Source organism: Lithobates pipiens, unplaced genomic scaffold, assembly GCF_037356315.1.
Source record: "Lithobates pipiens isolate NorthernLeopardFrog02 unplaced genomic scaffold, aLitPip1_a1.2 Scaffold_13, whole genome shotgun sequence".
In the NCBI taxonomy this organism is placed as follows: domain Eukaryota; kingdom Metazoa; phylum Chordata; class Amphibia; order Anura; family Ranidae; genus Lithobates; species Lithobates pipiens.
Window position 1 is genome coordinate 98,142,293 of NW_027507718.1, and position 15,302 is coordinate 98,157,594.

Sequence of the window (15,302 nt, forward strand, 5' to 3'; positions counted from 1 at the left end):
TGGGACATCAGGACCGCTATGTGTAGCAGAGTTCAGGGAAACACCCAGGATATTTGGAGTTAGTTTAGCTTTTTTATTTTCCGTAAAAACTTTTTGCCAACCACCTAACACAAGCAAGGAGTATGGCCCTTAACTCCCACATGCCACACAAATGAGTCCAAAGACACTCTTGTAACACATTGCTGTGACCCTTTTCCATTGCATACTCTGGGCTACAGCAAAATGGACACCAAACCTCCTTCTTTGAGGACATTTAAAGAGATTATTACTTTAGTTGCCTCAAAGAAGAAGGCTGAGTGACCATTTTGTTGTAGCTTATGTCCTGGAAAAAAGCCAGGATATAGAAATGTAAACATTGGGAGTATTTCAGCCAGGTTTCATGGATGACAGAAAAGACCTACAGGTCAGGTATGGCATCTGCAGTAAACAATATTTTACAATACTTGCAGTGCACTTGTAGTGCAAAGTGGATTTGCCTTTAGTAAATAACCCCCAGTGTGCTTTAAAGTGGTTGTATACCCACATTTTTAACTTTTACCTACAGGAAAGCCTATAATAAGGCTTACCTGTAGGTAAAAAAAATATCTCCTAAACCTGTACGGTTTAGGAGATATTCCCCTCGGTATGCGCCGCTGACTGCAGCGGCGCATGCGCACAAGGGGTTTCTCGCCGTCAAAATCCGGCAGCGGCCGAGCGGCCGGACTGAAATCTCCCGCGCGCATGCGCGGGAGTGACGATATCGCGGCTCTGGCCACTCACAGCGCCGGAGCCGCCATACCCGGAAGAAACGCCGAGGGAGCATGTCAGCTCCCTCGGCGTGGATCGGGCCAGATGTCGGGGCCTCGTTCTAAGGTAAGTATTTCATAATGAGCTAGTATGCGGTGCATACTAGCTCATTATGCCTTTTGCTTTGCAGGTTTAAAAAAAAAAAAAAAATGTGCGGGTTTACTACCGCTTTAAACTACTGGGGTTGCTTGTCTGCATGGTCAAATTTATATAAAAGTGAACCCATACCTCTCAACTTTTGAACTTCACAATGAGGGACACTTGAGGAAGGAAGTAACCTTGCATTGGGGTATGGTCAAACTTCTGACAGTGGGAGGAGCTTAATGGGTGTTATTAAACAAAACCCGTGCTTCCTTGTACCTATAAAATATGCTTTTCTTATTGTTCCGCAAACAAGAGTATCATGGATACATACAAACCCCAGCACATTCATTTAAAAAAAGAATAAAATCATGCAGGGTTTGGAGTGTATTATGTACAGAGTGCAGGGTTCTGGGGTGAGCTATGCACAGAGTGTAGGGTTCTGGGATGAGCTATGAACAGAGTGTAGGGTTCTGGGATGAGCTATGAATAGAGTTCAGTGTTCTGGGATGAGCTATATACAGAGCACAGGGTTCTGGGATGAGCTATGTACAGAGTGAAGGGTTCTGGGATGAGCTATGCACAGAGTGTAAGGGTTCTGGGATGGGCTATGTACAGAGTGCAGGGTTCTGGGATGAGCTATGTACAGAGTGCAGGGTTCTGGGATGAGCTATGTAGGGTTCTGGGATGAGCTAAGTACACAGTGCAGGGTTCTGTGATGAGCTATGTACAGAGTGCAGGGTTCTGGGATGAGATAAGTACACAGTGCATGGTTCTGGGATGAGCTATGTACATTGTGCAGGGTTCTGGGATGAGCTATGTATAGAGTGCAGGGTTCTGGGATGACCTATGTACATGGTGTAGGGTCCTGGGATGAGCTTTGTACAGAGTGCAGGGTTCTGGGATGAGCTATGTATAGGGTGCAGGATTCTGGGATGAACTATGTATAGGATACAGGATTCTGGGATGACCTATTTACATGGTGTAGGGTTCTGGGATGAGCTTTGTACAGAGTGCAGGGTTCTGGGATGAGCTATGTACAGAGTGCAGGGTTCTGGGATGAACTATGTATAGGATACAGGATTCTGGGATGACCTATGTACATGGTGTAGGGTTCTGGGATGAGCTTTGTACAGAGTGCAGGGTTCTGGGATGAGCTATGTATAGGGTGCAGGATTCTGGGATGAGCTATTTACATGGTGCAGGGTTTTGGGATGAGCTATGTACAGAGTTCAGGGTTCTGGGATGAGATAAGTACACAATGCAGGGTTCTGTGATGAGCTATGTATAGAGTGCAAGGTTCTGGGATGACCTATGTACATGGTGCAGGGTTTTGGGATGAGCTATGTACAGAGTTCAGGGTTCTGGAATAAGCTATGTACAGAGTTCAGGGATCTGGGATGAGCTATGTACAGAGTTCAGGGTTCTGGGATGAGCTATGTACAGAGTTCAGGGTTCTGGAATAAGCTATGTACAGAGTACAGGATTCTGGGATGACCTATGTACATGGTGTAGGGTTCTGGGATGAGCTTTGTACAGAGTGCAGGGTTCTGGGATGACCTATGTACAGAGTGCAGGGTTCTGGGATGAACTATGTATAGGATACAGGATTCTGGGATGACCTATGTACATGGTGTAGGGTTCTGGGATGAGCTTTGTACAGAGTGCAGGGTTCTGGGATGACCTATGTACAGAGTTCAGGGTTCTGGGATGAGCTATGTACAGAGTTCAGGATTCTGGGATGAGCTATGTACAGAGTTCAGGATTCTGGGATGAGCTATGTACAGAGTGCAGGGTTCTGGGATGAACTATGTATAGGATACAGGATTCTGGGATGACCTATGTACATGGTGTAGGATTCTGGGATGAGCTTTGTACAGAGTGCAGGGTTCTGGGATGAGCTATTTACAGTGTGCAGAGTTCTGGGATGAGCTGCATACACAGTGCAGGGTTCTGGGATGAGATAAGTACACAGTGCATGGTTCTGGGATGAGCTATGTACATTGTGCAGGGTTCTGGGAGGAGCTATGTATAGAGTGCAGGGTTCTGGGATGAGCTATGTTCAGAGTACAGAGTTCGGGGATGAGCTATGTATAGGGTGCAGGATTCTGGGATGAGCTATTTACATGGTGCAGGGTTTTGGGATGAGCTATGTACAGAGTTCAGGGTTCTGGGATGAGATAAGTACACAATGCAGGGTTCTGTGATGAGCTATGTATAGAGTGCAAGGGTTCTGGGATGAGCTATGTACAGAGGGCAGGGTTCTGGGATGAGCTATGTACAGAGTGAAGGGTTCTGGGAGGAGCTATGTATAGAGTGCAGGGTTCTGGGATGGGCTATGTACAGAGTGCAGGGTTCTGGGATGAGCTATGTACAGAGTGCAGGGTTCTGGGATGAGCTATGTAGGGTTCTGGGATGAGCTAAGTACACAGTGCAGGGTTCTGTGATGAGCTATGTACAGAGTGCAGGGTTCTGGGATGAGATAAGTACACAGTGCATGGTTCTGGGATGAGCTATGTACATTGTGCAGGGTTCTGGGATGAGCTATGTATAGAGTGCAGGGTTCTGGGATGAGCTATGTACAGAGTTCAGGATTCTGGGATGAGCTATGTACAGAGTGCAGGGTTCTGGGATGAACTATGTATAGGATACAGGATTCTGGGATGACCTATGTACATGGTGTAGGGTTCTGGGATGAGCTTTGTACAGAGTGCAGGGTTCTGGGATGAGCTATGTATAGGGCGCAGGATTCTGGGATGAGCTATTTACAGTGTGCAGAGTTCTGGGATGAGCTGCATACACAGTGCAGGGTTCTGGGATGAGATAAGTACACAGTGCATGGTTCTGGGATGAGCTATGTACATTGTGCAGGGTTCTGGGAGGAGCTATGTATAGAGTGCAGGGTTCTGGGATGAGCTATGTTCAGAGTACAGAGTTCGGGGATGAGCTATGTATAGGGTGCAGGATTCTGGGATGAGCTATTTACATGGTGCAGGGTTTTGGGATGAGCTATGTACATGGTGCAGGGTTTTGGGATGAGCTATGTACAGAGTTCAGGGTTCTGGAATAAGCTATGTACAGAGTTCAGGGTTCTGGGATGAGCTATGTACAGAGTGCAGGGTTCTGGGATGAACTATGTATAGGATACAGGATTCTGGGATGACCTATGTACATGGTGTAGGGTTCTGGGATGAGCTTTGTACAGAGTGCAGGGTTCTGGGATGACCTATGTACAGAGTGCAGGGTTCTGGGATGAGCTATGTATAGGGCGCAGGATTCTGGGATGAGCTATTTACAGTGTGCAGAGTTCTGGGATGAGCTGCATACACAGTGCAGGGTTCTGGGATGAGATAAGTACACAGTGCATGGTTCTGGGATGAGCTATGTACATTGTGCAGGGTTCTGGGAGGAGCTATGTATAGAGTGCAGGGTTCTGGGATGAGCTATGTTCAGAGTACAGAGTTCGGGGATGAGCTATGTATAGGGTGCAGGATTCTGGGACGAGCTATTTACATGGTGCAGGGTTTTGGGATGAGCTATGTACAGAGTTCAGGGTTCTGGGATGAGATAAGTACACAATGCAGGGTTCTGTGATGAGCTATGTATAGAGTGCAAGGTTCTGGGATGACCTATGTACATGGTGCAGGGTTTTGGAATGAGTTATGTACACAGTGCAGGGTTATGGGATGAGCTATGTACAGAGTGCAAGGGTTCTGGGATGAGCTATGTACAGAGGGCAGGGTTCTGGGATGAGCTATGTACAGAGTGAAGGGTTCTGGGATGAGCTATGCACAGAGTGTAAGGGTTCTGGGATGGGCTATGTACAGAGTGCAGGGTTCTGGGATGAGCTATGTACAGAGTGCAGGGTTCTGGGATGAGCTATGTAGGGTTCTGGGATGAGCTAAGTACACAGTGCAGGGTTCTGTGATGAGCTATGTACAGAGTGCAGGGTTCTGGGATGAGATAAGTACACAGTGCATGGTTCTGGGATGAGCTATGTACATTGTGCAGGGTTCTGGGATGAGCTATGTATAGAGTGCAGGGTTCTGGGATGAGCTATGTTCAGAGTACAGGGTTCGGGGATGAGCTATGTATAGGGTGCAGGATTCTGGGATGAGCTATTTACATGGTGCAGGGTTTTGGGATGAGCTATGTACAGAGTTCAGGGTTCTGGGATGAGATAAGTACACAATGCAGGGTTCTGTGATGAGCTATGTATAGAGTGCAAGGTTCTGGGATGACCTATGTACATGGTGCAGGGTTTTGGGATGAGCTATGTACAGAGTTCAGGGTTCTGGAATAAGCTATGTACAGAGTTCAGGGTTCTGGGATGAGCTATGTACAGAGGGCAGGGTTCTGGGATGAGCTATGTACAGAGTGAAGGGTTCTGGGATGAGCTATGCACAGAGTGTAAGGGTTCTGGGATGGGCTATGTACAGAGTGCAGGGTTCTGGGATGAGCTATGTACAGAGTGCAGGGTTCTGGGATGAGCTATGTAGGGTTCTGGGATGAGCTAAGTACACAGTGCAGGGTTCTGTGATGAGCTATGTACAGAGTGCAGGGTTCTGGGATGAGATAAGTACACAGTGCATGGTTCTGGGATGAGCTATGTACATTGTGCAGGGTTCTGGGATGAGCTATGTATAGAGTGCAGGGTTCTGGGATGAGCTATGTTCAGAGTACAGGGTTCGGGGATGAGCTATGTATAGGGTGCAGGATTCTGGGATGAGCTATTTACATGGTGCAGGGTTTTGGGATGAGCTATGTACAGAGTTCAGGGTTCTGGGATGAGATAAGTACACAATGCAGGGTTCTGTGATAAGCTATGTATAGAGTGCAAGATTCTGGGATGACCTATGTACATGGTGCAGGGTTTTGGGATGAGCTATGTACAGAGTTCAGGGTTCTGGAATAAGCTATGTACAGAGTTCAGGGTTCTGGGATGAGCTATGTACAGAGTTCAGGGTTCTGGGATGAGCTATGTACAGAGTGCAGGGTTCTGGGATGAACTATGTATAGGATACAGGATTCTGGGATGACCTATGTACATAGTGTAGGGTTCTGGGATGAGCTTTGTACAGAGTGCAGGGTTCTGGGATGACCTATGTACAGAGTGCAGGGTTCTGGGATGAGCTATGTATAGGGCGCAGGATTCTGGGATGAGCTATTTACAGTGTGCAGAGTTCTGGCATGAGCTGCATACACAGTGCAGGGTTCTGGGATGAGATAAGTACACAGTGCATGGTTCTGGGATGAGCTATGTACATTGTGCAGGGTTCTGGGAGGAGCTATGTATAGAGTGCAGGGTTCTGGGATGAGCTATGTTCAGAGTACCGAGTTCGGGGATGAGCTATGTATAGGGTGCAGGATTCTGGGATGAGCTATTTACATGGTGCAGGGTTTTGGGATGAGCTATGTACAGAGTTCAGGGTTCTGGGATGAGATAAGTACACAATGCAGGGTTCTGTGATGAGCTATGTATAGAGTGCAAGGTTCTGGGATGACCTATGTACATGGTGCAGGGTTTTGGAATGAGTTATGTACACAGTGCAGGGTTATGGGATGAGCTATGTACAGAGTGCAGGGTTCTGGGATGAGCTATGTAGGGTTCTGGGATGAGCTAAGTACACAGTGCAGGGTTCTGTGATGAGCTATGTACAGAGTGCAGGGTTCTGGGATGAGATAAGTACACAGTGCATGGTTCTGGGATGAGCTATGTACATTGTGCAGGGTTCTGGGATGAGCTATGTATAGAGTGCAGGTTTCTGGGATGAGCTATGTTCATAGTACAGGGTTCGGGGATGAGCTATGTATAGGGTGCAGGATTCTGGGATGAGCTAGTTACATGGTGCAGGGTTTTGGGATGAGCTATGTACAGAGTTCAGGGTTCTGGGATGAGATAAGTACACAATGCAGGGTTCTGTGATGAGCTATGTATAGAGTGCAAGGTTCTGGGATGACCTATGTACATGGTGCAGGGTTTTGGGATGAGCTATGTACAGAGTTCAGGGTTCTGGAATAAGCTATGTACAGAGTTCAGGGTTCTAGGATGAGCTATGTACAGAGGGCAGGGTTCTGGGATGAGCTATGTACAGAGGGCAGGGTTCTGGGATGAGCTATGTACAGAGTGAAGGGTTCTGGGATGAGCTATGCACAGAGTGTAAGGGTTCTGGGATGGGCTATGTACAGAGTGCAGGGTTCTGGGATGAGCTATGTACAGAGTGCAGGGTTCTGGGATGAGCTATGTAGGGTTCTGGGATGAGCTAAGTACACAGTGCAGGGTTCTGTGATGAGCTATGTACAGAGTGCAGGGTTCTGGGATGAGATAAGTACACAGTGCATGGTTCTGGGATGAGCTATGTACATTGTGCAGGGTTCTGGGATGAGCTATGTATAGAGTGCAGGGTTCTGGGATGAGCTATGTTCAGAGTACAGGTTTCGGGGATGAGCTATGTATAGGGTGCAGGATTCTGGGATGAGCTATTTACATGGTGCAGGGTTTTGGGATGAGCTATGTACAGAGTTCAGGGTTCTGGGATGAGATAAGTACACAATGCAGGGTTCTGTGATGAGCTATGTATAGAGTGAAAGGTTCTGGGATGACCTATGTACATGGTGCAGGGTTTTGGAATGAGTTATGTACACAGTGCAGGGTTATGGGATGAGCTATGTACAGAGTGCAAGGGTTCTGGGATGAGCTATGTACAGAGGGCAGGGATCTGAAGTGAGCTTTTTACAGAGTGCAGGGTTCTGAAATGAGCTGTGTACAGAGTGCAAGGTTCTGGGGTGAGCTATGTACAGAGTGCAAGGTTCTGGGGTGAGCTATGTACAGAGTGCAAGGTTCTGGGGTGAGCTATGTACAAAGTGCATGGTTTTGGGATGAGCTATGTACAGAGTGAAGGGTTCTGGCATGAGCTGTGTAGAGTGCAGGGTTCTGGGATGAGCTATGTACATGATGCAGGATGAGCTATATACAGAATGAGCTATGAAGACAGTGCGGGGGGGGGGGGGGGGTAGTGGAGGGCAGTATGATGGGAGGGGGGGTAGTGGAGGGCAGTATAATGGGAGGGGGGGTAGTGGAGGGCAGTATAATGGGAGGGGGGGTAGTGGAGGGCAGTATGATGGGGGGTAGTAGTGGAGGACAGTATGATGGGAGGGCGTAGTGGAGGGTAGCATGATGGGGGGGGTAGTGGAAGACAGTATGATGGGGGGTAATGGAGGGCAGTATGATGGGAGGGGGTGGTAGTGCAGGACACGGAGTTGGGGCGGAGCTTAGGCACGAGGAGGAGGAAGTTAAATTCTCTTCTGGCTCACTCTGAATGCTGGGGCCTGCTCTTCTACTCGTCATGACATCACTGGTTGCTACACGTCAGGCAGGCCATGTCTAGCAACCAGTTGTTTGAGCAGTGAGCCAGGTAGTGCCAGGGGTTGATAATAAAGCACCACGGGTCTCGCAGTACACCAGGCCGTGAGGGACAGCAGCGGCATTTTTAGGGAGCATCACATTGGTCCAGGCAGGAGGCAATTCCAGGTCATTGTATTGTCCCAGAATGAAGGTGCCCGGGACTTTCACAGGCAATCTGGGACAGTTGGGAGGTATGCTGAACCTAACCTTTATTAAGAGTTCTTCTGAAAATGCTGGTTGCCTGGCTGTAATGCTGATCCAGCAACATCAGTATTTACTAAGTCCCTAACATGGACTAGTATACAGACCAGGACTTCCAAATTCACTCTTTGATCTTATCTGCTGCATGTGTGTCTTTTTTTTCTAAAATGGTTGGGTCATTCCGGCTCCACAGTCTGCCTCTTTGTTTAGCGATGGGATGTAAATGACCCAGCCCACAGCTCAGTGGAGTAATAAAAGAGTGGTGGTTTGGAGTTTGGGTAAAAATAAGTTGAGGGGTTGCCAAAGTTCATCCGTAAAGAATATGTAAACCCAATGTTTCTTAATCCTGATATGTGCCTGCTGTACAATGTACTTGTATGAAAAACATCCCGTTCTCATTGTATTGCTTCATTTTCGTGAAATCCCTAGTGTTCCTGCTAATCCTTCTGCTTTCCCATTAAAAACTGAGCACCCTAAGCAGGAGAACACACTGTGGTTAGTTTTATAGCTGTGCAGGGAACTCAGTGTGCTTTCCTCCAATGATCAGACTTGCCCTGACATGCCCACCGCCCTGCACACCTTTTCACTGGGAAGTTCAGTGAACTGCTGTTTCTCCTCCCCCAGCTCTTATACAGCCGAGAACAGACGGTATGTAATCACTTTAACCACTTGCTTACTGGGCACTTAAACCCCCTTTCTGCCCAGGCCAATTTTCAGCTTTCATCGCTGTCGCACTTTGAATGACAATTGCGCGTTCATGCAACACTGTACCCAAATTACATTTTTATCATTTTTATTCACACACATAGAGCTTTCTTTTGGTGGTATTTAATCACTGCTAGGTTTTTTATTTTTTGCAAAAAAAAAAGAAAAATGACTGGAAATTTTGAAAAAACAAAACAGTTTTATAATTTGTCATAACAATTTGCAAACAGATAATTTTTCTCCTTCATTAATGTGTGCTGATGAGGCTGCACTGATGGGTACTTATAGGCTGCACTGACAAGGCAGCACTGATAGACACTGATAGGTGGCACTGGTGGACACTGATGAGGTGGCACTGGTGGGCACTCATAGGTGGCACTGATGGGTGGCACCGATGGGCGGTACTGAAGGGCAATGTTAGGTGGCACTGATGGGCACTGCTAGGTGACACTGAGAGGCAGCACTGATAGGTGGCACTGATGATGAGGCACTGATGGGCACTGATTGGCAGCACTGGTGGGCAGTACTGATAGGTGGCACTGATGGGCAGCACTGATGGGCATTGATAGGTTGCACAGGTGGGCATTGATAGGTAGCACAGGTGGGCACTGGTAGGTGTCACTGGTGGGCATTGATTGGGGAATTGCTATGCACTGGCAGATGGCACTGATGGCCACTGGCAGGCCGCACTGGTGGGCACAGATACTCGGGTGATGTCTCAGCCTCTTCGGGACCTCTGACACAAGCCGATTACCGATCTTTTGTTTACATCACGTGATCAGCTGTCATTGGCTGACAGCTGATCATGTGGTAAGGGACCGGGATCGGCCCCTTACTCCGATCTGTGGTCAGCCGAGTCTCATTGACTCAGTTATCAGAAAGTGCGCCTTGTGTGCCCCGCAGGCAGCTCATGCATGGGTGGACGTCTATTGATGGCCTCCCAGCAATTAAGGTCCGCTCTGTAGCTGTCATTCGGCTATAGCGCGGGCATGAAGCGTTTAGGAAAAGAGGAAAAAAGTATTTGTAATGTTTTCTTTTTATATGTATACATAAATGTTTTTCCTTTCATTTCTATTTTAAACTGAATGGTTTGTTTTAAAGGGGAGGGTTTACAATAACTTTAATTGTGATTTAAATGGCCTTGTTTGAGGCCAGTGATTCACGAGGAATGTGTCTCTTGAGCATTTCCAATGTATATGAAGGCTTTGCATGTAAGGTCAGGTATGATCTTTGGACCTTGGGTATAATCAATGTTTTAATTAGGCTCTTTGCTATGCCTCACTATTTAAACTTTATTATCTTTTATGTCAAGAACTAGAAACTCTGCATTTTCAATATGCCTGCAAACCATTTAGATCTAGCAATTTTTTTGTCATATTATGCTACCTTTTATCATCTTCAAGCTTACAATCTGAACAATTCCATGGCAAATTCTGGAGCAATAACATGCATACACATAAAGACAGTAATGTATTGTTCAGTACGTTTATCTAAAGGGCCCTGTTAGTAATTTTAAATTTAACAGTGAGAGGTCTCTTTTCTATAGAGATGGTTGCTATAGTGATTAGTCAGGATAATTTTTATGCCAATAAATCACATTAATAGAATTCAATAAATAAAGCTCTGTCTTGAATTTAGAAATAATTACTGGCAGATACAAAGGGCATTGTACTTTGTCTATTCTTTGATATGGGAAGGTCTGTGCTCTCACCCAAGCTCTTGATGTTAAATGCATTGCATTTTTAGTTATATACATTAATGTGATGGATAACGGTACAACTGTATTTATGTTTTTTTGTGCTGTGAACATGGATTTTGTGTGGAGGTCGGAGGATAATTTTCATGAAAAATATGATTAATAAAAAATAATGTTGACTAACATGTAAATCTTGCATTCTGATTTTCTTTCTTAAAACAACCTTTTCATAGCTATTGGGAAGTAACCATGCAAAAAAAAAATGCAGGTAGCCTGATGTGTTTGTATTTTGGGTAAAAATTATTTAGCCATTTGTCCAAGGTGGGGGTATGGGGGGGGGGGAATCTTGATACAAAATGCTGCCATTTCAAGGCTAATAGACACGCTATTGTCAAAAAAGAGCATGGGGAGCTTGGCATTTCCATTTCAAATAACGGTTTCGCCTGTAGCATCAGCAGCAGCAGTTCTGTAGTCATTGGTAATCTAATCTAAGACTGGTTCATTTTAATGTAAGTTAGCTAGTCCACATTATCAGGGGATAGGCAGATTCTCCTCTCCATAAAAAAAGCTCATTCAACGCTGATGGCCCTCTTGGACAGCAAGTCAGAAGCTCCAGCAATATTTTGCAAGCTCCTGCCAGTGGTCCAGCTTGGACACCCTATAGTCAATGGGGTCCTTCTGAGGGTATCTGCATTAGTCTTGGATCTTATGTATTTAGCAATTTTAAGGTTCATGTACTGCCTGCAGCTGAGCCTGGCCACTGTGGTCTAAAAAACCTCAGGCAACCACAGCCACCACTGCACTGATCAAAGTGGCTCTTACCTAGCACCTCCTTAAAGTGCCACATGTTTTGCTCCTTCTGGAATGGTGGAAATAGACTGGCAATTTTACATTTGTATCTGGGATTTATTAGGCTAACTACCTAATTGAAGTCCTTGTCTTTGATGACCTGAATCCCATTTTTGAGCAGTCATTTAACCATAAAAAAACCCTATTGCAAAATGAAACGGAAGGCTCTGACCCGGGTATAGTTTGGGAAGCTCACAAAGCAGTCCTTCGCGGGGTGTTCATCAAACATGGGGCGCGTATCAAACGCTCGCGGAACGAACAGCTGATCGGATTGTTTCGGGATCTGGCCCGAGTTGAAGCACAACATAAACATGCTCCTTTACGGCCTCTAGAGATTGAATTGGGGACGCTTCGTTCCCAGATTACTGATCTACTCCACTATAAAGCGAAGGCTGCACTCCAGTTCTGCCGTAAATTGACATACGAATCGGGGGACAAGTGTGGGAAACTCCTGACCAAGTCAGTCAAGGAACTGAGATCGGCCGCTTACATCCCGCAGGTAACAGATGCCGACGGCCAGCTGGTTTCGACGCCGACGCGGATATCCGAGGCCTTTGGGAAATTCTACTCTGAGCTCTATAACCTTCCGAACTCGGGGGCTGGGCAAGCAGAGATAGACAGTTATGTAGCCGGATCTGGTCTGCCCTCCCTATCGCTGGAAGCCCGGGAGTTGCTGGAGGAACCAATTACCCTGGAGGAGGTCCAGATGGCTGTGGGCTCTCTGAAGCTGGGCAAGGCGCCGGGCCCGGATGGGTACACCGCGCATTACTACAAGACCTTTCTCCCCATTCTTGGCCCACGCTTGGTGGACTGGTTCAATGCTTTGAGCTCCGGTAGAGAATTCGCTTTGGACACCCTTAGAGCACATATCTCTCTGATTCCCAAAGAGGACAAGGACCCGGGACTATGCGGAAGCTACAGGCCTATTTCCCTGCTTAATTTTGATTTAAAATTGTTCTCTAAAATTCTGGCCACGCGACTAGCTCACCACTTGCAATCCCTCATCCATGTTGATCAAGTGGGTTATATTCCCTCCAGGGAGGCTAGGGACAACACTATCAAGGTCTTAGCTTTAGTACACAAAGCTCTGGCGTCGAATACTCTGTGTGTCTTTGTGAACACGGACGCGGAGAAGGCCTTTGATAGGGTCCATTGGCCTTTTATGTTCTCAGTCCTCCGCCATGTAGGGCTAGGTGATCGGATGCTCACTTGGATTAGCAAAATATACTCGCAACCCTCTGCGCAAATTAAGGCGAATGGGGTGCTCTCCTCCCCCATCGATATTGGTAATGGGACTAGACAGGGCTGCCCCTTATCGCCCCTCTTATTTGCATTGTCCCTGGAACCCTTTCTGACCTCGGTTCGGCGGAACCCAGACATAACGGGCATGCACATGGGTGCGACTGCGTGCAAGATGTCTGCCTACGCAGATGATATGTTGTTTTCCCTGACGAATCCCAGAACCTCCCTGCCGAACCTCCTTTGGGAATTCCAGACGTATGGGAAGCTGTCGCACTTGAAGATCAATTTCTCAAAATCAGAGTCCATGGGGGTGGCTGTCCCCCCGAGGCTGCTTCTGGACTTACAATCCAATTTCCGCTTTAGATGGACGAACACCGCGCTTAAATATCTGGGCACTTACATTCCACCGGACGTTGCGAACACGTTCAGGCTGAACTTCCCTCCCCTGCTCACTAGAACACGCACTTTGCTTCAAAGTGGTCTTCACTCCTGGTTCGGGAGATGTAATCTGATAAAAATGAACATACTCCCTAAATTTAACTACCTTTTTCAGGCTCTACCCATCAAGATCCCGCCTCCATTCTTTAAACAGGCACAATCCGTGCTCACGCAATTCGTATGGGCGCACAAGAAGCCCAGACTTCGGTGGTCACAGTTGACCCTCTCTAAACAGAGGGCGCTATTATATGGCCTCACATCTTGGAAGGATTTTGGACTGGAATCGCAATAGCTCTACAAAACTCTGGGTGCAAGTTGAGCAATCTCAATCCCTCATCCCGCTGAGAAGCGCCATGTGGTGCTTCCGGGCATGGCCGGCAGAACTGAAATCGCATCCTACTATAGGGGCGTCTCTAAGAGTCGGATTCCTGACGGCTTCCCAGAACAAAATCACGTCGTTGTCCTCCCCCTTGTACCCTGTCCTAGGCCACCCACACTTTGATCCAGGGATCTATCCAGGAGACTACAAACTACTTAGTGAACTACACGTGGACCATGCGTCTAGATTTGTTATCGACGGGAAGTGGCCTTCTATCGTCGACCTGACCGACCAGGCAGGTTTGTTTTACCTACCCTTCTGGAAAGCGGTGCGTTTACATCACTTTTTGCACTCCACCCCCGACCCTCAAGCCTTTGCAGGTCCCCTGACGGAGTTTGAGACTCTGTGTAGGGGTGAGGGCCCTTTGGCCCACATCCTCTCTCGGACTTACGCTCTCCTGAATGGGCAGCTGGACCACCCTCACTTGACCTGTGTGTCCAAGTGGGAGAGGGATCTTGGCTGTTCGTTTTCCCCAACACAGAGTCAGCGCATCATTACCCTGGCTCTCACAACTTCGTTGTGTACTAAGATACAGGTAGGGATGAGCTTCGTGTTCGAGTCGAACGTACGTTCGACTCGAACATTGGCTGTTCGGGCGTTCGGCGAATTCCGAACGTTTGGGCCGTTCGCGTCAAAATTCGAGTGACGCGCGCGCGGACCACAATGCACTGCGGTGGCGCAGTGCATTGCTGCCCCATGATTGGCCAAGCATGCACTGTGACCCCGCATGCTTGGCCAATCACAGCGCCGGCAGCGAGGAGAGCCATGATTGGCCACAGGCATCCTGCCTGTGGCCAATCATAGCTCAGGCTGTGTAGTGCACGCCCCACACTATATAAGGCCGCCTTTGAGGCGGCTTCGTGTAGTGTGTTACTTAGCATCTGAAGCAGTGGGTGTTCTGTGTACCTTCAACACAGTACACACCAATCGTTTTTGGCTGATTTCCTATCTTGCTGCTGTGTAGTGGTTGTTGTCTGTGCCCTGACTGCAGTATACACCACTATATTCACCTCACCTATATAGCTAGTGATCTAGCTTTAACCACTTAACAACTGCCCATTGCCGATTAACGGCTTCAGGGGGGTGGTTTAACTCTGAGAGGCCGTTAATTAACGGCCTCCCAGAATTCTGCTCTCGCGTGCCCCGAGGTGTGCGCACTCGAGAGCATCCGTGACCGCCGGGTCGCATCACGGATCACGGTAAACGGCCGCTCATAGCGACCGTTTACCACGTGATTGCTCCGTCAAATGACGGAGTGATCACTTGGAAACAAACCGGCGTCATGTTATGACGCCTGTTCCTCCCTCCCCTCTCTGTACCGATCGGTACAGCGGAGGGGAAAGAGATCGGTGTCAGCAGCGATGTGGGCTGCATCTGCAGTGCCCACATCGCTGCTCACCGAATTTAACCCCTCAATTCCCTGCCAATACTCTGCAATACCAGTGCATACTCTGCAGTACCCTGCCATTACTCTGCAGTACCCCGCCATTACTCTGCAGTGCAGTACCCTGCCATTACTC